Below are 24654 nucleotides of genomic sequence, written 5' to 3'. Positions count from 1 at the left end.
TGTAACACTTGTGATTTTGCTTTTGAAGTGAAAATTGCAGAAATGGCCAGCTCCCTTTGAAATAAACAAGCAGCACTGAGGTCAAGCAACTGAATAGCTTCTCAGTAAGAGGAATTTAAGACATCTGGGCTTCTTTGTGTATTTCTGCTGCTGAAATCTGTGAGCCCACATCAGCCTGTCTCTGAAACAGAGAAAAGTTCCCCTCTGTAAATGAAAAATTTGGGACTAAGATTAAATGTGTTAATTTAATATTTGTTTCTATTTCTTCTACTAGAAGAATATTTTCATGGAACTATAGAATGGTTTGAGCTGGAAAGGACCTTAAAGATTATCAAATTTCAGCCCTTCCCACCATGGGTACAGACACCTTCCACAAGACCAGGTTTGTCAAAGCCCCATCCAACACTGAACACTTCCAGGGAGTGGGCAGCCACAACTTCCCTGGGCAGCCTGTGCCAGTGTCTCACCACCCTCACACTGTAAAATTTCTTTCTGATATCTAATCTAAATCTACTCTCTTCCAGTTTAAAGTCATTACCCCTTGTCAAATTGCTGTGTGCCCTTGTAAAAAAGTCCTTCTCCAGGTTTCCTGTAGGCCTTCTTAAGGAACTGGAGGGCTGGTATTAAGTCTTTGTGTAGCCTTCTCTTCTCCAGGCTGAAGAACCCCAATTGTCTAAGACTGAAGAACCTCAACTCTCTCAGCCTGTCTTTATAGGAGAGGCGCTCTAGCACTCTGATAATTTTTGTGGCCCTCCTGTGGACTTGCCCCAACAGCTCCATGTCCCTCTTGTGTTGGGTGCTCCAGAGCTGGACTCAGTACTAGAGGTAGGGTCTGATGAGAATGGAGTAGAGGGGAAGAAAAGGCCCTTGGAGGTCAGCTAGTATAGCCTCCTGCTCAAAGCTTCAAATTCCAACAGATGAGTTTTGAAAAGTTTCTGTTATTCTATGAATAACCTCCCTTGACCTGCTGGCCATGCTTGCTTTGATGCAGCCCAGGATAGAATTATGTTTCTGGGCTGCAAGTGCACATTGCCAGGTCAAGTTAAGCTTCTCATCAACCATCAGCCTCAAGTTTTTTTCCTCAGGACTATTCTCAATTTTCTGTCCATGCAACAAGTATTTGTGCTTAGGATTGCCCAAATGCAGTACTTTGCACTTTGCCTTATTGAAATTCATGAGCTTTGCACAGAGTCTCAAGCCTGTCACAGTAGTTCTGGATGGCATCCCTTCCCTCCAAGGTGTTGACTTGCTGAATGCACCACACAGAAAGCCTTCTGAGGGTGCACTCAAGCCCCCTGTCCATGTTGCTGACAAAGAGGTTAAACAGCACTAGTGCCAGCACCAACCGTGCAGAATGTTACTTGTCACTGTCCTCCATTTGGACATCAAATGACTGCAACTCACAGGCTTGTGTGCACTAACATATGCAGTAACAAATACAACTTAACTATGTCCAACATCCTCATATAAAAATTATGCAAAAGGAACTCATAAGCATGCCATAATAACATGAAATGCTGCTTCCCTGCTCTACTATGTCCGAGCACAATTACAATATTTTTCTATTCAATGAAGCATATTTCAGGAATTTTACATGAAAATAAAAATCATTTGTACAGGAAACATGCCATGTGAACATCATGCCTGGTTTCCTTTGCAAACAAAAGGGCTTATAATGGACCCCTTGCTGCCATGCATGGATCAAGAGAGGTATGTGAGCTGTGGAGGGGCTGGAATGGAGCAGTGTCCCAGTGGAGCAGTGAGGGAAGCTGGAAAGCAAAAACTGGTGGGGGGGCATGGTGCTGCTTCGAGGCCACTTTTCCTTCCCTTTGTCAGTCTGTAAACCAATTGTGGTAGCCTAACTTCTTCCATGAGAAATGAGAAGTGCATTTATCTTTGTAGTGTGCAAGACATTAAAAAGGAGAAAACTTGTACACTTGAATCTGTTTCAGTGAGAGAAATTTTGTAGTTTCTCATGGAACCTGCCCCAGCAATTTCCTGGCTGTTCTAGTCAGAAATTATATGAAAAATGGAAAGGGCTTTCTGACCTCTCCAACATGGAAAATTACCACCTGTTACACTAAAATGTCAGCATGAGATTCAAATGCTAATGTAAAAGCAGCATAAAATATAGGGTTATGCTTTGTACTAAACAGAACCAGAAATGCTGCAAGCTTACTTGTCTTCTTTGCATTTAGGAGCAGTTTTGAGGCTGTTATTTCAAAACAAAAATTTTTTACCTTTGGTTTGGAATAGAGATGTAGTTCTCAACTAACTCTATCCCTCTCTGTTTTGCTAACAGTTAACACAGAGTTGCCATTTTTCTTCCTCTAAATTCACTCTGATATTGCTGCTACATTGTGAAGAAAGTATGCATCTCCTGCTACCTTGTTTTCAGCTACAAGACCTTATTTTTTCATCACTATGGCAACTGATGCCCCAGCCCAGCTTAATAGGGTGTTTGTCTAGACAGCATTAAACATATCTGCGCTTATGTGTGTCTGGTTTTAAAAACCAGATGTGCAGAAGGTGTGGTGGAGGGAAGAAAGACAGCAGAAAAGGTCCTAGGAAGGATCTGAGTTCTGATTCACATCTGCTTGTAGAATCGTGGATAAAATTGAATAAAACAGCCCTGATTTGTTCAGCTCTCCCGTACGGGAGGCCCCCCATGGAAGGTGACAGTGTCCTCAGAGGCAGTGGAGCAACTGAGCCTGTGTAGAGTGAGAGAGCTGCATAGCTTCAGCTGGGTTCAGTCTGTGTAACTGGAATTTATTCACCAAAATACAGCATTCCAGTCACCCTGGAACTTCTACAGATATGGGCCCATTTCAGCACTCTCCATGCAAGAAGAGAAAACTGTATGGGTGGGATTAGAAAAAGGGCAGTCTGATGGTGAGTTAGGGTATGGGAGAAACAGATTAGATTTTCTTTTCTTCCCTCTCCCATAACGTGTCTCAAACAGCATGTTATGTCATGCTTAGGGATGCTGATCTGTTAGTGTGTGTTTTTTCAAACTATCCTTTCTTCGGTAAGTAAACACAGACTAGAGCAGGTCCAGCTGAACAACCTAAGCCTCCTCAAAACCAGCATCTAAGGAGGCATCCTTCCACCTCTCCTGTTCCCACTACTCATGATACAAGCAATTACTCACTGAACAATAACAAATTAAAGTTGGGATGTTCTGGAAACAGAAGATGAAATACCTGTATCAGAGGCAAGAGCTGAAGGAGCTTTCCCACTACTGGAAGTGGGAAGCAACAGCATGAGTATAAATCTTCATTCCTGTTTATAATTTTCTGTAAGAGACTGAAAAACAGCACTTATTTCCAGTCTAAATTAAGCAAGCATATTGGGGGTAAGAACAGTGAGAAGGCAGGGGAGGAGAGCAATAAGAATGAAGGGGTCAGTCTCAATTTTTGCTGAGCTGAGAAGCACCTAATATTCATACTGTTTAACCAATAACCCTCATACACGTAGGTGCACAAAATATAATTTTGTTGCTTAAATATGATAGAAAAACTCCATGCATACATTCCTGTGATGAAAACCCAAAATATAGTAGGTGTATAGCACAAGGAGCTGTGTGTACCTTTTACCATCATCCATGGAAATAACCTGTGAACTGAAGCACAGTTTCCAAGGAAGAGAAATCTGCAGGTCTAAACAACCAGATTTTTAATCATTAATCATCCCCCATTAACTGGGGAGTTTTTTTGATATGTAACCCCTAATTGTGCCCTTACTGTAAGCTAAAGAACGTGTATGTACTGAAAAGTCCATACAAATCAGGCTAACAGAAGAACTATATAGCAACTAGAATTAATGAATTTAGTAGCACATAAAAACCACTATCTCTGATACTTATGGGTTGTTTTGGCTTTTTTGGTTTTTACCTGAGAGAAGATCGTGGTGTGTGTTGTACATTGGCAGGAATCAACCTTCTGAGTGTCACTAGGTGACAGAGAAATACAGAAGTGTCCAGAATCAGTTCAGTGATGATAACTGCTGGCAAACAGCTTCATCAAAGGAAAAGCCAGAGAGGGGTGTTCAGCTATCTGTGATTACAACACACTGCTTGTGTGTTGTCAAAAAGCAAGCATCTCCCTTTGAAGAGATGACACTTAAGAATGCTGGTAGAGGTACATATTCCACACAGCCTTAATGCCAGCTTATTCAGACAGACTGTTGCTGAATCCATGAGAATACAATTTCCGGGTGGGAACACTAGCCTCTAGGTCCCACCACTGAGTCCTTCTTAGTTGACTTAATTTCTACTTTCATTACAGGAAAAGGAGATGCAGTTTCCACTTTCTGAAACACATAGGGTAGGCTAAGAGCAAAGGCTGAAAGGGTTACTCTTTTCCAACAAAAACATCACTAGGCAATTATTTATCCTTTCTGGCTAGGTACACTGCAACATAACCATTTGCCCTTTTACAGCTATCCCAAACTCGTGCTCACCAGATCAGACAGCGTTCATATATTCCATGCCAGGAACCCAGCCTGACATCTGCAGATGCTATTTGCTATACCCTTCCCTGTGCTTGGCTCAGCATCGTTAACATTGAAGTGTTTGATCATTCCAAAGAGGGATATTCTTGTAACACATTCATTCATCCCATAATTACGAGGAATGGGTAAGCAAAACACCTACACACTATTTTTTCTATTTCAAAACTATCACTACACTCTCTGTTGCTAAATACATTCTCTTGAAAAAAAAATCCTTTTACCCACCACAGTGTGCAACATGGCATTTCTATACAGAATTACATTATGGCAATCTTTCCTACTTAAAGGGTCCCCATTGTTTTTACATTGCAACACCACCATGCCAGCATAGGTGTCACTGTGGGGTGGGCATTGGCTATCTGTTTATCAAACAACGCTAACAAATCTAATGGCTTGACGTCAGGGAAATCTCTACCTAATGCCAAACCAAATCCTTAAAGTAAGTGTACGCCTGCTATAAATCACCCTAATGCAGCTGAATTACTTACCTGTAGCTGTTTGAAAATGTTTGAATTCTGTGAAACCAAAGGTTATTTTGCTTGGGGGTTGCCATTAAGCCCCTATACATGAAATCCTGCATGTCTTTTTCAAAAGAACTATTGCAGGGCTACATGCAGCCAAAATTGCTACTGGAACAGTTTTGCTCACCTGAAACCATAGCTGAGTTGGAAGTCTGCCCTCTGAAGTCTTGCAGACAGGGGATCAGGTTGCCTATGGCGTCTACCTCCCTCTGTCTTTTGGCAGAGTGGGGTGGCTGACAGGGAGCTAATAACAAATCTAGAGCCAAAATGTGGGTTCAACCACAGGAGACACCTGCTAGCTGTTGAATTGGGAAGTAAATCTCACTTTGTTCCCTCCTTTCTCTGTACTTTTGGTTCATATGGGATCCATAAACTCTGGACCTGCTGGGACTCCTTCCAACACAGAAATGTGTCCACTTACAGAGGCCCCATCTTTACTGAAATAGTTAGGTGTCTAAGAAAATATATAAAGAGGATTTCAATCCAGTCAGAATATTTCTAGGTGTCTTCAGGGACATCTTACTGATAAAAAATACTGTGAAAACTCATGCAGATTTGGGGCACTGGATTTTAAATGGAAAATTATATTCTGGTGATGGCAATGTAAAGTCCTAAAAATGAGAAACTTAACACAGAGGAAAAAGCTTTTGATCTTGTTACACCTAAGCTAAACAGGACTTTAGTGTAAGGTTCATGCATAGTACAATAAGACTTGTGTTAAATCTTTGTTGTCTATTAAAATCTTTGTGGTCCAGAGGTAATTTCTTGGAATGAGGGTGAAATAAACATACTTTTGTGATTGAATTTACCTTGCAGCAGATACAACTACATCATTTACTATTCTGTATGTAGCAGCAGTGATGAGGATTTGACTCTGTACTTGGGTGAGTTGTTCCCTGCTGTTGGGCCCCTTGCTCCTCACCTTATTTCAGTATTATGGGTGACTCCCCTGAAACAGCAGAAAAACACAAGAGGTCTTTTTAATGTTCAACCATTGTCCCAGTGCTGTTGTCAAATATCTATCTACACAGCTACTGTATGTGGCACCATGCATTATGTGGCTGTAAAGAAGGCAAACCAAGGAATGCAGCACCAATTATTTTTTGAACAACTCTGTTGAGGTCAGAAGGGTGTTGTTTGGTTGGTTTTTGTCTCACATGTTGTAAAAAGTATTGGGAATGAAGGGAGTATCTGAAATACTAATATGGTACTGCCTGATCCAGTATACCATGGAAAACAATTTCTCTGCAAAATGTTTTAGATTGCAGTGGGATTGCTGCCAGACCAGAATGTCAGCTTAGGCAACAGAACCTTGAATTCAGTGTGGCTATAATGAATCCTTGCTATAGGATGCCTATTGAGCATTAAATTCTGAGGCACTGCAGAGCTGTCACCTGTTTCTTACTTTCAGTGAGATTCAATCATACATTACTTAGTGTGTTGCACTTCTTTGATCATGGATCTCAGTAAAAAATTTAAAATCATCTCCCTACATCCATAGGAAAGTCTCTCACATTCTTCTCTCAAAGCTAGTTGCACAGCTCTGAATAAAATAAACTGGCCAAGTATATCTTCCATAAAGATGTCCTGGATAATTTCATTACAACATAAAACATAGGAAAGGGAAGAGGAGCCCATTGAGAGTATATTTTTGCTAATCTTCTATCGTTTGGTGACACACAATTGTTGACATACACATTCTTGCTTAAATGCTGGTATATCTTTCCCTCCACTAGATACATTCCAAGGAAGAATCAATGTCTGAACTTCTGTGGAGTAGTTATACTTAACATCAGCTCCTTATTTCATACCAGCTGTGGGATTTTTGCCTCTGGATCATAAGAAAAAATGTAGCTTTCTGGAGCACAAGAATAGTAAGAGGTGGTGAAGGTAGGAATGCTTAGCACTGGTTTTGCCAACAGAAACCATTCTTCACTCTTTCAAACCAGGTCAGAAACCTAGACCTATAAGAAGCTGCATGTTTTAAATGAAACTTTGAATTAAAAGCTTGACCTAATAAGAGTATTTTTAGAGGGGACTTAGTGTCTTGATTAGTAAGCAAACAGATCAGAACCTGTCAGTTCAGCCTAGGTAATCAGGATGTGCATGTTGGTCACAAAAAATAAGTGACTGTAGTGTGGTGATCTCAGCTTGGTTTAAATTTAACAGAATTGGGGTCTAGCCAGCCTAAAATTTTTAAACAGGAAAATGTAATGAATATGAATCATGCTGTCTTCTAACATTCTCCTACGAAGGGACAGTGTACATCATTCCTCAGCAGAAACATGAGTCAGCAGCTTCCAGATCAATAGATTTGAGTGCTGATTTAGCAAAACCATTCCCAGGTGTTCAATTTGTATTGTATTACCACTGATATTGTTTACAAGACTCAGTTACTGTCAAATCGTTGTTCAGTGTCAACCAGATTTGCATGGTCCAAGAGGAGTACAGGGTTCCTAGGGTAATCCTAGGTGTGACAGGATGCAGCCTTAAGGAACAATTTTGATTCAGATTTATAGGGAGAATAATTGCATTCAGAAAATTCAGATGTTAGAAAGTCTTGTGCTGAGTCCTGCCCAAACACAGATGTCCAAGAACATAAGAGGTGCAAATAATGAATCATAATAATTTCCAGTGATAGCCATAAGATTATATTTTTCCCTCTCAGATTTATTATATGATGCTCAGGATCAAAGCTGGGGAACTTACAGAGAAAGTGAGCTTGAGGAGAACGTGAAGGACAAGCAAGTCCAGCAACTCTAAGGCAAATATGCAAGATTGCATTACAATTGCAGCTCTTTACTGTGAGTAAAGCAGATGTACAGAATGTAAGTACAGGCATTGCATCTCAGAAATAATCTTCACATTCCCAAACAAATATATAGGGCAACTACTGTTCTTTATCATACTGTTTTCCAGACATGGGAAGTGCCAAATAAACACAGTATCTTAGCAGAAGTTAGTGGTTCAAACAAAATCAAAACTAGAAAGTTCTCAAGGATCCTTCTAACAAAACAAATGAACTTCAAGTGTATAGCTGTTAAAAGAATGCCCTTATTAAAGTAGTCATACCGTCCAGACAAAAGGCACTTCAGTTTCTCTCAGGAAATCCAGATAAGATATTGAAGAAAAATATGAGTACATGTAAAATCAGCAAAGTTGGCTAACAAAACAGTCCCTAGTTCCATTAATTCTGTGCAGCTTTTCACCCCAAAGCTAATACTCTGTGATGGCAAAGTTAGTCACCCCCATGAATGTTCTGCTTCTCTCAGTTTCTCACAGAATTATTATCAGAAGAATAATCAGTAATTATGCTTAGTCTTGCTCCTCTCCTTTTCACCAGAGAAGACAGTGCAAGGAGATCACTGGAAGTATATTAGTGCAAGGAAAATTAATGGCACCTCTGAAAATCACACTTTCTGTCTTGCATATAGACATGCATTCCCCTGGGAGGCAGTTCCAAGTGAAAAGGGAATCCTTAACATGCTCTGGGCTCCCTGTCCTCTTGTGGGTCTTATTGTGGCCACAGCTTCATCAATGCCCACAGCTGAAGTATACAATTGAAACAACTCTTGGTTAGCTTACAGAGTTTTCTTCTTTCTAAAAATTATAGAAGCTCCTGCTATAATACCATTGTTCAAAACAAAAATGCGGCTGCAGAGTATGAACTTCTACTTTTATGAAGCCTCATGATACTGTCAATAGAAAAAAAGACTCCACAAGACAAGTTTACATGCAATCTTAACTCTTTCACTGTGTTACATGCTTTTCAGGAGAGATACCATCTTTTATTATATGGCAGGTAGTTTTAAAAAGTCATATATGCTCACATAGTCCCTTCATAAATCTGGACACGACAAACAAACTATACCAAACAGATGTTGGAAATGATAGAATGATACCTGCCTACACCACTCTTCTTACTGCCATATGGTCAGTAATACATCTTGTACTGAACTGTAACTTGATCCAAATAAAAAGTCACATTTTATCCCACTTATTAACTTCTTGGAATAAAACGGTACAGATGTGAAGGGAATTAAGCCTTCCCTTCCTTACCACCATCTGCTTCCTGTATATGAAATACCTAAATCGCAGACCGCATGTCAGTCCATGCTTCAGCACTTTTCAGTGTGGACCATATATTCATATGTCTTAGCCCCACCAAATAATATAACAAATGAAGTGTCTGCGAATCCTGCCCACCCTTACCAAGGAGGCAGGCAGGCAGGAAGGCAGGAAATACCGAGGGAAACACGAAAGAAAAAGGGTAATATTCTACCTAGTGTAACCTTGCCCTCAACATGCAGAATCTCCTGGAGCTTGGGAGAGGCTTTGGGAGTGGTTCTTCACTACAAACCATCTGTAAGCAGCAGCTGTGTGCCTAAAGCACAAGGCTGTTCCTTCAGTTCCTGTTGTAACTTGTATGAGCTGTCCTGCAGAGCTTATTTAAGCACCTGGTTAGGGTGGTAAACTGAGAGAAACTTCCATCATTTATTGAAAGCCGTAATTATAGACATCAAATTAAGGGCCTGGAGAGATTACAAAAAATCTTCCAGCTGCTTGAAAAAATCTAGTCATCATAGAATCATAGAATAGAATCATAGAGTAATTTGGGTTAGAAGGGACCTCTAAAGGTCTTCTAGTCCAATGTGCCTGCAATAAGCAGGGACATCCTCAATTAGATCAGGTTGCTCAGAGCCTCATCAAGCCTCATCTTGAATAGCTCCAGGGATGAGGCCTCAGCTACCACCCTGGGCAGCCAGTTCCATTTTTCCACTACCCTCATGGTGAAGAACTACCATCGTTGGTGAAGACCCAATCTAAATCTACTCTTCTCTAATTTCAAACCATTGTCCCTCATCCTATCACTACAGGCTCTTGCAAACAGCCCATCTCCAGTCCTCCTGTAGGCTCCGTTTAGATACTGGAAAGTCGCTGTCAGGTTTCCCCACAGCCTTCTCTTCTCCAGGCTGAACAAGCTCAACAGTCTCAGACTGCCTCCATAGGAGATACAGCCCCCTGATCATTTTTGTGGCCTTCCTCTGGACCAGCTCCATCAGTTCCATGTCCTTTAGGTTGTGAGGGCTCCAGACCTGGATGCAATACTCCAGGTGAGGTCTTAAAAGAGCAGAGCAAAGTGGCAGAATCGCTTCTCTCTATCTGCTGGACACTCTTCTTTTGATGCAGCCCAGGATGTGATTTGGCTTCTGGGCTCTAGGCATGCACTGTTGGCTCCTGTCCAGCTTTTTTTCCACCAGCACCTCCAAGTCGTTTTCTATAGGGCTGCTTTCTGACCCTCATCCCCAAACCTGTACTGATAGTGGAAATTGTTCTGACCAGGTGCAGGACTCTGCATTTGGTCTTGTTGAACTTCATGAGGTTCACTGAGGTCTTCAGTTTGTCCAGGTGCTTCTGGACCTGCTCCAGGTCCCTCTGGCTTATCAATAGGACCACTCGGCTTGGTGTCATCTACAAACTTACCAATGGTTCTGCTGTCAATATCACTGATAAAAATACTGAACACTACAGGACCTTCCATATCAACACTGTGTACAGCAGACAAGTATCAGATGTATTGTCTTGGAGAAAAGCAGGACCTTGAAAGTGGAAGACTGCTATTTTGCTGGTACTGAGTAAATTCACTTTATTATTTCTCACAAATGAATTACACAGATTGTGTTTACCCTCTGTTGGAGGCACAGCCCTGTGTGTTATCATTATGTCTAATGCCACCGTTTCCTCAAGGCAGAACCAGACAAAAATAAATTGACTGATAATAACCTAGCACACTGTGAATTCCTAACACACCTGTGAATTCCAGAAGTAGCAAATTATGAGAGAAGGTATATCTAAGAGTTTAGGATGTAGAAAATTCAGTGTAGGTGTTCTGAGAGAACTCAGTTCAGACTTTACACATGTAAGAGGTGTCTTAGTCAGATTCCAATTCAGTTATCTGCATGAAGTCCAATTCTTTCTTAAGACATGACCAAGACATTGCATTACTTGGGTAATCTAATATGATAGCAGTGGTCACAGTGTAAAACCCCAAACAGTCATCTCTCTAACACCAGAAACCATGCATCTGTATCATGACCATGATATCTGCTTAACCTTTTCTGTGCATTTTGAAACAGTCTGCACTGAGCTAGTGCCATAAAGGACAACAATAATGTTTATATGTGCCAGTTGAAACATAATCACACCATTCTCTTTAAGAGTAACCTCACAAGACTTGTGAATATTTTAAAATAGGAGGCCTAGATTTTTACTTAGTAACCCAAATGAGTAGCTTGATTTTCAAATGAATTGGACGTCTGAAAGTTCTCATTCACCTGTTGCTATTAAGCATCCTAGAAAATCAGGCTGCCAATTTGTATACACATCCATATACACATCCAATGTAGAGATGAACATGTGTATATGCATATTCCCATCATTCTTTGTTCTTCTTATTTAACATCTTCAGCAAAAATTATGTGTCAGAAAAAATAAAAGAAAACAGATGAACTCAATAAATGGCAGGATGGCAAGGATCAGAACTTACAGCTCCACATAACAAAGAGGGCAGTCTGGATCCCTGGATTCCCCATACTTTCTTAGGCTCATGGACAGTAAAGTACTGAATGTATTCTAGTGAAAGCTAATTCCCTTTTGCTTATTCCCATGGATCTTGCATATATTTCCTGTTCTCTCTATTTGCAGTGTACATGACAATGAGTTTTCTAGATTCCTCTGGAAGCTGATTTTATAATAGGATCCTCTTACATAAATAGCACACACTCAAAAGATAAGTGGGATTTATGCCTCTATTTCTAAATGTCGTTGATACAGGCAATGAGCCTGTGAATTGCATTTCTACATACCCATGCCTGTCAAGGAAATTCTGGTCAATTCAGTGAGTAGCAAGCAGTCAGGATGACCAAAGGCAAGTGTGTGCTTTAGAATCAGAGGTATTATTTACTGGTCTCCATTGATGAGGCAGACACACGCAGCATGGATATCTGAAGTGAAACAATACAGGCTTTCCTGCTTGAACTTAGTCTCATCTGCACTCAGTTACTCAGTTGTCAGGAAATCTTTGTAAAAATCAGCCATATTCTTCTTTGTCTTGAAATCTTTTTTTTTTTTTTTTTTTTTTTTTTTTTTTGGCTCTTTCCTCTGCTGTTTCTCTTCATTAATCTCTGACATTCTTGCAGTCTGATTCCACTGCCTGACCTTCAACATTACTCATGGGGCACTGTCACAAGTCCCATTCTATTCCCCTTTACCAGTACTTCACTAAGTTTCTCACGTCTTGCTTGCAAATGCAAGCCTAGTAATCATCTGGGATATAGACAAATCATAATTTTGTCCCTCTAGCCTGTAACTGTCTCATTCTAGCCAAATCGAAAGCTCATCAAGTTGTTTCTGAGCAAATATCATCCTCAGTTCAAGCTGTCTCTGAGCCCTCACATTCAAGTCCTCATAAATGTCAGGCATATTCTTTTAGCAGCATATAATATAACTAGGCCTTGACCCGTGATATGCACACCTGCATAAATAACAGCACTTTTCAGTACAAAATAAATAACAGCACTTTTCAGTACAAAGAGCAGCAAGCAATGAGAATTCAGCCATTATTCTCCTTTTTCTTTCCAACTTAAAGAATAGCCCATAGAAAAAAGCTCCAAATTTTCTTATAATATTTTTGCCAAGAATGAACTGTAGGCAGAAATGCTATAGTTCCAGATTATCACTGGCTACTCCACATGAAAATAAAGCAGCCTGAAGAATGATGCAGAGCATCTATTAAAGACTGCTGCATACAGCAATGTTTTTTTTTTCTAAAGCAAATATTTTGGATATATATCACAGAATTCCCCATCACTTTAATGTAGTATACCTTTGGTTTTCTTTTCTCTACAAGCACTCAGAAGATATAATTTTTCACATATTAACTGGGGGCTTTAGAAAAATTAATTCATCTCCCACCAGATCTCTTGAATCCAGAAGTTCTCTCTCTCTGAAGTTCTCTCTCTCTGAAGCTCTCCCTCTTGAATCCAGAGTGTTTTGAAGGGCTCTTTAACAACAGAACTAAATTATTTTACATCTACAAATGAGGGGAGAGAAAAAAATGTGTTAAATGTGTTTTAAATTTTTTATTTGAATGTTTTGTGTCCCTAGCTCTTAATTCTGCTTTCTCTTTAATAGTCTTCCTAAATCTTGTTCTCCTCAATATTGCTGCTGTGAAATGGCTATGATCTAAGACTGGAAAACTATACCCATTTCTCCAAGCCTTTCTCATTCCCTGGCTGCTATTCAAGTACCATCCCTGGTATAAATGCCCAGAGTAATGGTGGGGGGCAGGAGAAGTAACAGGGTATGCTAGCCTCCTGTCAAAAGTACTCAGGAACAGTAAGAACAGCTCTATCAGGTTCTTATACCAGAGGACATAGTGGCAAAACTATGGGTTCTTTCTTCTGTGGTGTCATATACTGCTTTAAATGTTTACTTTCCATAAGTCTTGCTGCAAGGGTCAAGTTTATGTACTATTCTTTATAAAACGCTGCTCAGAAAATATCACTTCTGTTTGAAATTTTACTAGAATTCTGTTAGCTTGATGATTAATGTGATGATTAACTCTTACAAAAGCACCAAATTAAGACATATGACATAGAAACTTCATTGTGCAACTCACAGATTCTGCAAGGTGTCCCTTTACTACCACTAGGACTTTGCATCTTTATTAGCTCATGTTTCTCAGCCACTTTATTGCTCTGGATGAAAAGTGAAAAGCACAGAATATTGATCAAGGATCTTTCCAATGAAGGTAGCTGGAAGAAGGTTTTATCCAATTATCTCTTTCCTAAAGTTAGCCCACATTTTCCATAATTGCTTTAGCAGTTTGTTTCATGTCTGTATTACAATTAAATGAAATTATTTATGTAGGAATATTGTAAACATACTTATTTTCACTCATGCCTATTTTCATTTCTATGTATTTTCATTTCAGGAGTGTTATATCACAAGACTGAGTAGTCTGTCTGTTTCAAATATAAGAGAAGGGTAATATGTGTAAACAAATTTTTTCATGGTTAGAACAATGTTTTCCTACAAAAATACTAGTAAATTTAAAAGGAGGGGCAAAATTTATCTCTGTTTCAACCATTTCTCAGGAAAGCAGCTTAAAACATATTCAAAACAAGTAAAATTTAATGGACAGAGAAGTGGAAGTCTGTCAATGACATGCAATGATCAACCAACCAGTGCACCCGATCAAACTGTATTCTTCCTCCAGTCTTGACCATCAGGAAAGGGCAAATGCTGGCAGCAGTGCTCAGCAATACAATCATGCCATCTGCCTGTTCACATCAGGTGCAGGTGGACTGCTACAAGGCATCTCATTTGCTGGGCAGTGAGGTAACATACGGTGCCCTCACATCTACACCTGTCCAATAGAGACCTGCAGCCACACCTCCCACACCTCCTGTAACCGGTGTCATACAGACATGGGCTTTTTCCAGAAGATGTTGGTGTGGGCATAAGCTTGGGATATACTAAAGAAAGTGTTTCGCAGAGTTCACGCCTCCCTGTGGATGTGTTGCCAGGCCAAGCATCACTCCACAAGGTAATACACAGCTGGGCATCCTCTCCCAGTTCGTAACCAGAGGTGTTAGGAAACCCCTCAGGTGTAGCAGGATTGGTTGCATCCTCAACTGGGATTTTACAGCAGTATCTGCTCTTGGTCACTCAGAAAAATCATGAGCTGAGCTGTGAAGAAAATGTCAAACAGCAGTGGGTGGGAAAAGCACTTTTTCACACTCTCCAGCTGTGTTTCATCCGCAAGCCCCTTCATACCAGGGAGAAATACAGGGTGAGAGTGCAAGGAGAGACAGGTGACTGAGGGATTAACCTGCAGGAAAATCTGTGGGTAAGGAGAGTGAATATTAACTGGGAGTAAATATCAACTGAATACTTACATAAACATACACCTTTCCCTTCTTTTGAAACCCTAGAGTAGAGACAGGCAAGTTTGAAACTAATCTCCCTGACAATGTAGCTAGGGCTGCTGCCCTGGTGTCATTCAAACCTCATCATTGTTAATTATTGGCAGAGATGAAAAAGATTAGCAGAGAAGAAGCAGAAAAACAAGGCTCAGCCCATAAATAGTACCTGCTGCCAAGAGGCAGCTAATGACTGCACCTTTGAAATCAGGGAGAGGCTGTCCAAATCCACTAAGGCATACATATGCATACATATGCATCACAAACTTGTCATTTTGGGCTGGGGAGAAAACAAAACAAATCTCTCAGCACACTGGGAAAATATATAAAATTTCCACAGTTTCAGTCAGACCGTGTCATTCATGGCCTTCTCCATTTGAACTCATTTTCAAGCTGTTATTGTTATTCAGCTTATAAATTTGCACTGGTTGAAGCCTTATCACAAAAGATTTTGAAAACACCAAATAACCAATAATTCTTCCATTATTCCTTTCTTCATTTGAAAGCACCTTTGAAGCCATTTTATATTTCAGTAGTGAAATGAGCAACCTATTTTACAATAACAGGGTAAGGATTAATAAAATTCTGATGTGGGCAGCAATATAAAGACCTAAAGAAAAAAAACAGTATGAAATGCAAATATACATTTAGACTGGAGACTGGAGCTTAACAACCAGAATAGATTTTTGGATGTTGATAAGACTAATGATGAAAACAATACAAAAATGATCGTAGATGAAAATGTCTCACATGAATAGGGAAGTTGGGTTTGATTTCTTTTTTTCCTGATTTTTAATGCAAAAAAAAATAATCCACATTTGATGTAGCTCTTTCAAAATGCTGGAGCTCCTTTGGGAATTAATTTGGCCAATACACTGCTAGGTTTGCTCAGGTAAACTGTTGCACTTGTGGGCTACCCTAGGGATTTGGGAAATAATTGGCAACTTGAAAAGAATCAGTGATTTTTACTGCAAAATTCTGAAACAACTTACAAGTACCTTTTTCACACTAGTATGCTGGCAATAAAAAATGGGTTAGTAACTTTTTTGCCTGTGCTTCTGAAAATGTGCTCCTTAACTCAAAAAATTACTATCATAGAATCATAAAATGTCATGTTGGAAGGGAGCTCAAGAATCACTTGGTCCAACCCTTCTAAGACTATTGTTTATATGAGATGTCTGAGTACCCTGTCAAGCTGAGAGTTAAATCTCTCTGAAGTGGCAGATCCACCACTTATCCTGGGAGATTATTCCTATGTCTGACTGTCCTCATAGTGAAAAATTTTCCTCCTGTACTCAAACAGAATGTCCCCAGGAGCCCATAGTGCCCATTGCTCCTTGTCTTGTCCATGACTCCTTGTAAATTGGGAGTCTCCATCTTCTTTGTTGCTGACCTTTAAGTACTGGGACATCATAATAAGGTCTTCTCTAAGCCTTCTCTTCTCAAGGCTGAACAAATACATTTTTTCTATCTTCTTACTGTCTTTCACTGAATTACTATCAGAAATTTACCGTACTATAGATTTCACTGAGGCTGGTGATGACCAAAGGTACCTCACAAGAGACCATGCAGTGAAGTAGCATGTCAGAGAGGAATGGCAGATCAAGAGTGTTTCTATTCCTATCACAGGTCTGGAAAATAAAGGTGAAACATACTGTGTGACAGGCTCACTGATGGTGCTCATCTTCGAAAGAAAATTAACCGGACTTTAAACACAAGGGCACAAAAAGTTCTTAGTTTGAGGAATGTATCATATAAATCAAGATTCTGAGAACATTTTTCTCACCATAACACTGGACAGGAAAGACTCAGACTTGGCAAAGTTTACAGAATGGATAAGTACTGTTGTGTTTGACTGTAAACTGTAACAGGTACTAACAGAACCCAATACCACTAACTGTTGCCTGTGGTACCCTTGGTTTCCTTGTTAGGTGTGCTGGGGCTCCTCTGCTTTCTGTGTTGTTACTCACTATTCAAAAGTTACCTACTCTCTCCAGTACCATTTTTTCAGACTTCGTCTATGTTTCTTCAACAAAGTCCCTGACCAGCTTAGGGTTTGGATTCTTTCATTCTCTCCTCGACTGAGCCTCTCTTCCCCCTTGCATTGTCTCTTTTCCACTCTCTCTTTTAACCCTTTTACTTCCATCCAAAGCAATAACACTCATCCACAAGCACTTCATAGGCCCTACCCAGTGGATATCATCTTCCTTTCTTCTGTTGGTTCTCAAGCAGGACAGCCTCTTATTTTGTGAGATTGACCTTGTGTTCCACCATATATGTATTTGTACATTTGTGTATTTTTCATTATTTTCCTTCTTGTTACTATTCCTTCGCTGTTCTATTAAACCTGTTCTAGTTGTAATTTCCAGCCTTGAAGTTTGTTTTCCTTACTCCCCTTTTTATGTTCCTGGGTGGGGGGGAGGGTCATATGTTGTGGTTCCCTCTGACCACTAAACATAAGCAAGGTATAAACAGATGAATTATCATGGAGTCTGCAGCAATAGCTGATGATTTAAAGTGAGTATATTTGTAAACACATAGAAGATTTAATTTTGGATGTTTTAAAGACATGTTTACATTCTAATAGGATCATGCCTAATATTCTCATGCTAAAACCAGGCCATGCAGAACTGTGCTGTCTGAATGCTGTTTATCAGTGTCAGCCAAATCAGTCATAATAAGAATTTAGAGCTGTCTTAAAATTTTACTAAGTTCATGCCTAATCAAATGGAATAAAAGAATAATCCTTAGCCAGTACCAGTTCAGATTTATGTAAGGTTTAACAAAGTATAGCCATGGAAATGAAGGAGTTGGCTTTAATTGTTTCCAGTTGTTCAGCATGAAAAGTCTTATCAAAGCATCTGACAGTGACTACCTTGACTTAATTTATTCCTGAAATTAAATGAGTCATACTATTGAAAATTCTGGTGATTTACAACCAAAATTGATGGTGTACTAAATGAACTGTAATACACCAAGCCATGATACTGTCAGACCTAGAAAAAAAATTTTCTGAAGTGGTGAGTCCAGATGTAGACACAAATGTCCCATTAAAAAATGGGGTGTAGGCTCCCAGGTCACTGCACTGACTGTCTGACAATTAAGTTCATACAGTTAAAACATAGAATCATGGAACAGTTGGAGTTTGAAGGGACCTTAAAGATAACCTTGTTCTGACACCCCTGCATGGGCCGTGACACCTCCCACTAGACCAGGCTGCTCAAAGCCAACCCCCCAAGTTCTTTTCAAGGCTGTTCTGAATTCATTCTTCATGAAATCCATAAATATTGGGTTTGGCCAAACCGTATGGGATTTGCAGTCCCAGATGCAGGACCTTGCACTTGACGTGCTTGAACTTCATGAGGTTGGCATGGGCCCACCTCTCCAGCCTGTCAAGGTCCCGGTGGATGACATCCCTTCCCTCCATCATGTTGACAGCACCACACAGCTTTGTGCAGCCACTATAGTTACCACAAACAAACTCCTCATTTTCCAAGTGCCTTAGCAGAGCCTTCAGGAGAATCTGCTGCGTGAACTTGTTAGGAACAGAGGTCAGACTAATTGGCCTCTACTTCAGGTCTTCCTTTTTTCCCTTTCTGAAAATGGGTGACGTGTTTCCTCTTTTCCAGTCAGGGGGAATTTCACCAGACTGCCCTGGCTTTTCAAATATAATGGAGAGCCACTTTGCAGCTTTTTCCACCAGTTGTCTCAGGAGCTGCAGATGGATCTCAACAGGTCCCTTGGATGTGTGCACCTCCAGTTTCTTTAGATGGTCTCTAACCTTCCTACAGTGGGCAGATCTTCCTTTTCCCACTCCCCATCTTTGCCGTTGACAGTCTGGATACCTACCAAGTACCCTACCAAGCAAATCACTGAAGAGGTCAAAATCTCCTCTCATGAAGTTCAGAGTAGTGAGCCTGCTGTGTTGCTCTAATGATCCTGAATTCCACTGATTTGTGGTCACTACAGCCAAGCCTTGAGCCTTAAGCTCGAGCCTTGAGTTTCGCATTATCTACCAGCCCATGTTTTTGGTAGGAACAAGGATCAGCATAGCACCTTTTCTGTTTGGTTCCTCCGCCACTTGGAGAAGGAAATACTCATAAATGTGTTACAGGGCTCTTCTGGATTCCTTATGCCTTGCTGAGTTGTCCCTCCAACGGGCATTGGGGTGGTTGAAATCTCCCATGAGGGCCAAGGCCTGTGAACACAAAGCTGCTCCCATCTGTCTGCAGAGGTCCCCATCCACTTGGTCTTCCTGGTTAGGCAGCCCTGCTGTGGTGTCACCTGCTCCTGTCTTTCCTTTAATCCTGGCCTGTGAGTTCTTGATCAATTCCTCAGCCATGCCTAGGTGGAGCTCCATGGACCCCAGGTGGTCACTGAGGGTGACATCCCCTCCTCTTCTCCCCTGCCTGTCATTCCTGAAAAGCTTGTACTCATCCATTCCTGTGCTCCAGTCATCAGACCTATCCCACCATGTCTCAGTGAAGCTGATAACATTGTAGCCCTCAGACATGCACGTCTAAGACCCCTTACTCATTTCCTTAGTACATCTAGCTATAAAACTGATATTTAGAGACTCTTAGGGTAGGTAAGGAGAAATAATCACCTCTCAGCAGATTGCAGAACTCTATGCATTTTCCCAGAGGGTGACCTCTAAAAGAGGAAGCACCTCTCAAAATTCCTGAAAAGTTCTAAGTATTAAAGTTTGATTTACCTTTAATAGTGTATTCTCACTCCAAGATCCAACTTTCACACAGCTTTGAAACTTTTACATTGTTTGGAGAAGACATATTTCTCTGACACACAAGCTTTACTGAACTTCTCAAAGCAAGTGTGTATTCTAGAAATACCTTTTTTTTTTTTTTTTTGAGTCCCAGTACCTGAGGTCTATCTTGCTTTTTCTCTGCAGCTGGAGAAAAAAGGAGTTTTACATAAAATGAATGTAAAGGAAGGTTTAATACAGCACATAACTACTATTTATCTGAAAGGAATACTTATACTCCTTCCTCTTTTTTCTTTCCCCTTTCTCTTTGCTCAAAAAACCTAGTCAAAAGCAGAGCTAGTCAAAGCATCCATCAAACAATGGGAGCAGGGGAGTATTGAGAAAATAGCTTGTACCAAGATTTTAATTTACTTAACATTTGATGGAGTTTTTTATTCCAGTGAAATGATAGAAAATGAAAAATTTTGCTCAGTGTTCAAAATGGGTTTATTTATTTGGATTTTTGTACTTGAATTTTAAAACATAAACATTTCAGTGGAATGAATGTTGCCAACAGTAAGATCTTTCAGAGTAACTATTTGTAGAAAGTCAATTACTTAGAAAGAAAGATTATTTTTTGATTGGGTATTCTCACCATTGATCATCTACTGCCTGCATTGTCTATGTTGTCAGTGAATTATCACACAGAAGAAAATTACTTTCTCTCTTACTGTAGTAGTCTCTAGGCTACCTTGTCTCAAGAAATATGAGGGACACCATTTATTCTAGACTCAGATTGATTTATTTCACAGCAAGTCTGATGAATATACTGTTGGCAAAAGAAACACTGAAACTGAGCTAAAAACCCTGATTTTACACATACTGATAAAATTCAAGTTTACTTGCTACTTGAAATAGTCTTTCACTGCAGCCCAGCCATTAGCAGTGCTATTGCTCCACAAGTCATATGCACCTAAGCACTAGCCAGCCATATGTATGATTAAGTAATTAGATACAACTGGACTATTTGCCAACAGAAAAAAGAATCACATTTAAAGCCTAGAATTACTATAGTCCGTGTTAAAGGATGTGAATATAATTGTACCCTGTAAACCTATCACTTGTTTTCCCCACAAAAACAGTTGTGTAAGCTCAGGCTAAAACCTTGGCTCTGCCTGCCCAAGACACTGAGCAGTGCAGCTGAACAGGCACAGTTGGTGTTTTTGTGCTGATTTGCTGCAAAATTTGATCTTGCCAGATAACACCATAAAGAGATTTGACTCAGCCTCATAGTGCTCTGGGGTGAGAGCAGTAATATGAATCTATGACAAAGCATACAAGGTAGGTAAAATAAAATCATGTAATATCATGGCATAATATGATGTGTGGTCTTATTCTAAAGAATACTACAACCATGAAAATTGATTGGGGGAAAACAAACAAACAAAATAAAACTGGAAAAACCAAACAAACAAAACCCCACCCCACAAAAAAACCCTCAAAACAAACAACAACAACAAAACCACCAACAAAACACTCCCAACAACAACAGCAAACAAACAAACAAACAAAAAAGGAACAAAAATTGTGGTCATGCATCATTTAGGTAAGTGACAGTAAAGACCTTACATCCCCAGGGGCTGCCTGTGAGGGGTGATGGGCTCAGAAGCATTCATGCTCAAACGTGCCTTTACTGTTGGTAAAATCTGTCTGATTAGAAGTGAGCTGCTAACATCTTCAGCTGGGTATCTAGAGGCACACTGTAGATCTGGAAGAGTGGTTATGGGAGATAAAAATGAAGAAGAACCTGGCTGCAAAGGGGAGATTAATATATACATTTTAGGATCAGCTGAAGTTTCTGTTTCAGTTGTCTGAACAGAACTTCTGAGCTTTTCTGAGCCACCTCTTTTGATAGTGGAGAAGGAAAGCAGAGGGCTGTTTTGGACAGGTAGCATTCTGTTGGGACCTGTCCATCTCAACAAAATCCACACAGGATCATTGAGATGAGTAAGGCAAGAGAGAAGCCATTGAACTACCTTTATCCAGCTTCAGGGTTTGAGATACCATGGGCAACTCCTGCAGAGAGACTAAAGATTCATCCCTGCTATCAAGCAAAATATCAACCACAAAGGTGCTACCCAGCAAACATCTGCTTTAATGCAGAGGGCTGGAAACATCACCTCATCTGTTGTTCCACATTCTGCCCACCCACAGCCCCAACCCTGAGGCCAGAGTGGCTGAAGCTGATTTCCCCTTTACAGAGGAAGGTAGCTTCAGTCCTTAGACATGGACCAGATAGCACAGAAGAGACTCTGCAATGATTCTTTTCTTTTGGTATTTTTGAATCACCCTGGGCTTTGTGTGCTGTTTGGTCAAAAAAGGCTCACCCAGGTATATGTAAACTGAGGAAATGTGCCTAAGCTTGAAATAAGGTAAAGTAGCTGCTTTGTGAGAATCAGTTAATTGGTTTGTTATCCTATGGTTTGTTTTTGCTGGTTCCTTATGGCAGACAAAATAGAGAAAATGCACATTTGACTTCTATTTCTCTTCTAGTAATCTGCAGCTGAATTATACCATTTTGCTGTTAGCACCCTTTACTAAGACTTAGAGTCAAGAGAAAAGGATATTACAGAGCTGGATGAAGAAGACACTGAAAGTTCACAGTAGAGGAGGCCATGGAGAGTAAATATAGACATGTTTTTGATGGCAGAAGTAGCCTAAACCTCTCCCACGAAAACCCAGTCATTAACGCTAAGCATGTGACATTCATACTGAGAAAGAAAATATGCAAAATGTAAAGAAAAACAGACAATACTGTTTGACAAGAAACAGTTCAAAGTTTAAAGCATGTCCTTGAGGTAAGCAGAGTGGTAGAAGTAATGAACAGACAGTGACCCTTCACTGCCTGGCCCCAGTCTCAGAAGAAAGCTAAAGCCTGCTTTTTATTTTCTGGACACATTGCAGCAATTTGAATTGCTGACCCACTTGGATCAAACAATTTGCCAAGAAGACTCTGTCCCACAGGTCATCATCTGAATCCTGTGACTTAGCCAAACAAACTTTCAGTTTTGCCAGAAGCAAGATGCATCCAAGCTGTCACTGAGGACTTAGCACAAGCAGACTGGGATGGTGCTCTCATTCATTGTAACATGGGTTAGGATAGGGGAACTCTCTTTGTCATCTTATTGCCTGCTTTAAACAGGACAAGGAACAAACTTACTTAGTCCTGGACACCACCTGAGGAGGCAAAGTGCTGCAGAACCACAAAAATCCTACAAATCATAGGACTAGGAGGCACTTCAGGAGTTTATCTAATTCGTATCAATCCCCTAGCACTGCACTGCTTGCTGCCACCAGAAATGTGACTGTGAAGAAGGATTCACAGAAGAGAAAAATTTGGATTAAGTACTTACACACACACAGCAACAGCAAAAGAATGGCCTTAGACTGTGTGGCTTTTGTAGTACTTGCCTGAAAACAAAATCAGAATGGTTGCTGTTATTACAAAGAACTTTATGAAAGGACTATGGAGCACTGTAGAACAAAGAGTGATAAAAAGATCTCTTTTTCCCACTGAGATTTTCACTCTGCTTTTAACTCTGTTTATTTCCCCCCTGTGAAATATTTTAATTACTGGAGAAGCAGAACGCAATTCTAAATGTGAAACTGAAAAATTCCACGTGTTTCAAAAATTTTCAATGGTACTTCTGGTTTCTTGGTAACTTCCTTTATATCTGGGTTTGGAAACAACACAGCCTTAAGACAAATATTTCTCAGAAAATTAGTACCTTGGTCTTGTTTATTTCTCTCTTTTTCCCTGTCTTCTCAAAAGTACTTGTTCCAAATGCAGTGCTGTAAACTCTCAGTAGTATTTCTCTTTAATACCGAAGTTTTTTTCAGAAATACCTTCAGCCTGAAAAGGAAAAATAAGTGAAAATAAGTGTTGTGGAACAAAAACAGAATTCTTTGTCAGAGCTCTAAAGTGATGGAAGGAAGTTTTGTACATTTGCATCATTATTCTGGTGTTTTGGTCAAAGCTTTTGTTTTATTTATGAACTAGACACCTGCTGTTTACTTTTTGTTTTATCTAGGAGTCTCTGTAAGTATGGAGGAGACTGGATCTTTTTGATGCTTTCTTTTCCTTGGCTGTGCAGCTCTGGGCTTCTTGGAAAAAAAAAAAAAAAAAAAAAAAAAAAAAAAAAAAAAAAGGATGAACAGTTGAAAACTTTTTCATTTTTTGAGTTTCCTGCTATATCACTTTCAGCTTATCTCTAAAAATAGATCTTCCAGACCTAAGTCATGAGTCATGCTCTGCTGTAAACAGAGACCAAAAAGCACAAAGCATCACACAGCATTGCAACAGAAGAAAATGTTTCAGCAACACAGCTTAGAAAAGATGCTCACACTGCAGATTTCATGGGTCACAAAACTTTCAGAAATACTCCTTATGCATCTTTCAGCAAAACAATCATAATACTGGCACTTTCAGTCACTCCTTGCAAGAGATGTAGGCTGACACCTCTATCAGCCTGGAGCTATTTCCCACTGCAGCCTGAGCAAGGGGCTGTTGTTTTGAAAAAAGAGTGAAACTATTAGTCATTTCATCAGTGACCTCAAGATGCCTCCAGTGATCAATACCAGTTAAGAAAATTTAGTGGTAAGAAGATTTCTTTCCTCTTAAGTCCTAATACAAGAAACATGGTGGACTTACGGTTTTATAGGTGCCACCTAACTTTGGAAATCAAAGGCAGTTGTATTAGTCACTTTATTACATCAAACAACTTTTTTTTAAAAGGGGCAACCGACCAGCTTTGTCTGAACATATGATTTTAGTGAGGAGAGGACCTGATCTGGACTCCTACACATGCCCAGGACACTGGCCACTCAGACACAGCAGCTGCTGACAAACATTAGGAAACCTCATGCTTTAGTA

At 40.1% G+C, this 24654-nt stretch overlaps 1 long non-coding RNA gene across 1 annotated transcript in view; it reads left to right on the top strand.

The window, feature by feature from the left end:
• LOC139789667 (uncharacterized) overlaps window positions 1-23779 on the top strand; it is a 41921-nt gene extending 18142 nt beyond the window's left edge. Inside the window, exon 3 of the long non-coding RNA XR_011723219.1 lies at window positions 22275-23779. This is a non-coding gene — a long non-coding RNA (uncharacterized lncRNA). The remainder of the gene's footprint in view (window positions 1-22274) is intronic.
• The last annotated feature ends 875 nt before the right edge of the window (window positions 23780-24654 follow it).

The sequence above is a fragment of the Heliangelus exortis genome, chromosome Z, assembly GCF_036169615.1.
Source record: "Heliangelus exortis chromosome Z, bHelExo1.hap1, whole genome shotgun sequence".
Taxonomy (NCBI): Eukaryota; Metazoa; Chordata; class Aves; order Apodiformes; family Trochilidae; genus Heliangelus; species Heliangelus exortis.
Note: the sequence above shows the minus strand (reverse complement) of the source record. Positions and strands in the feature narration are given on the sequence as shown.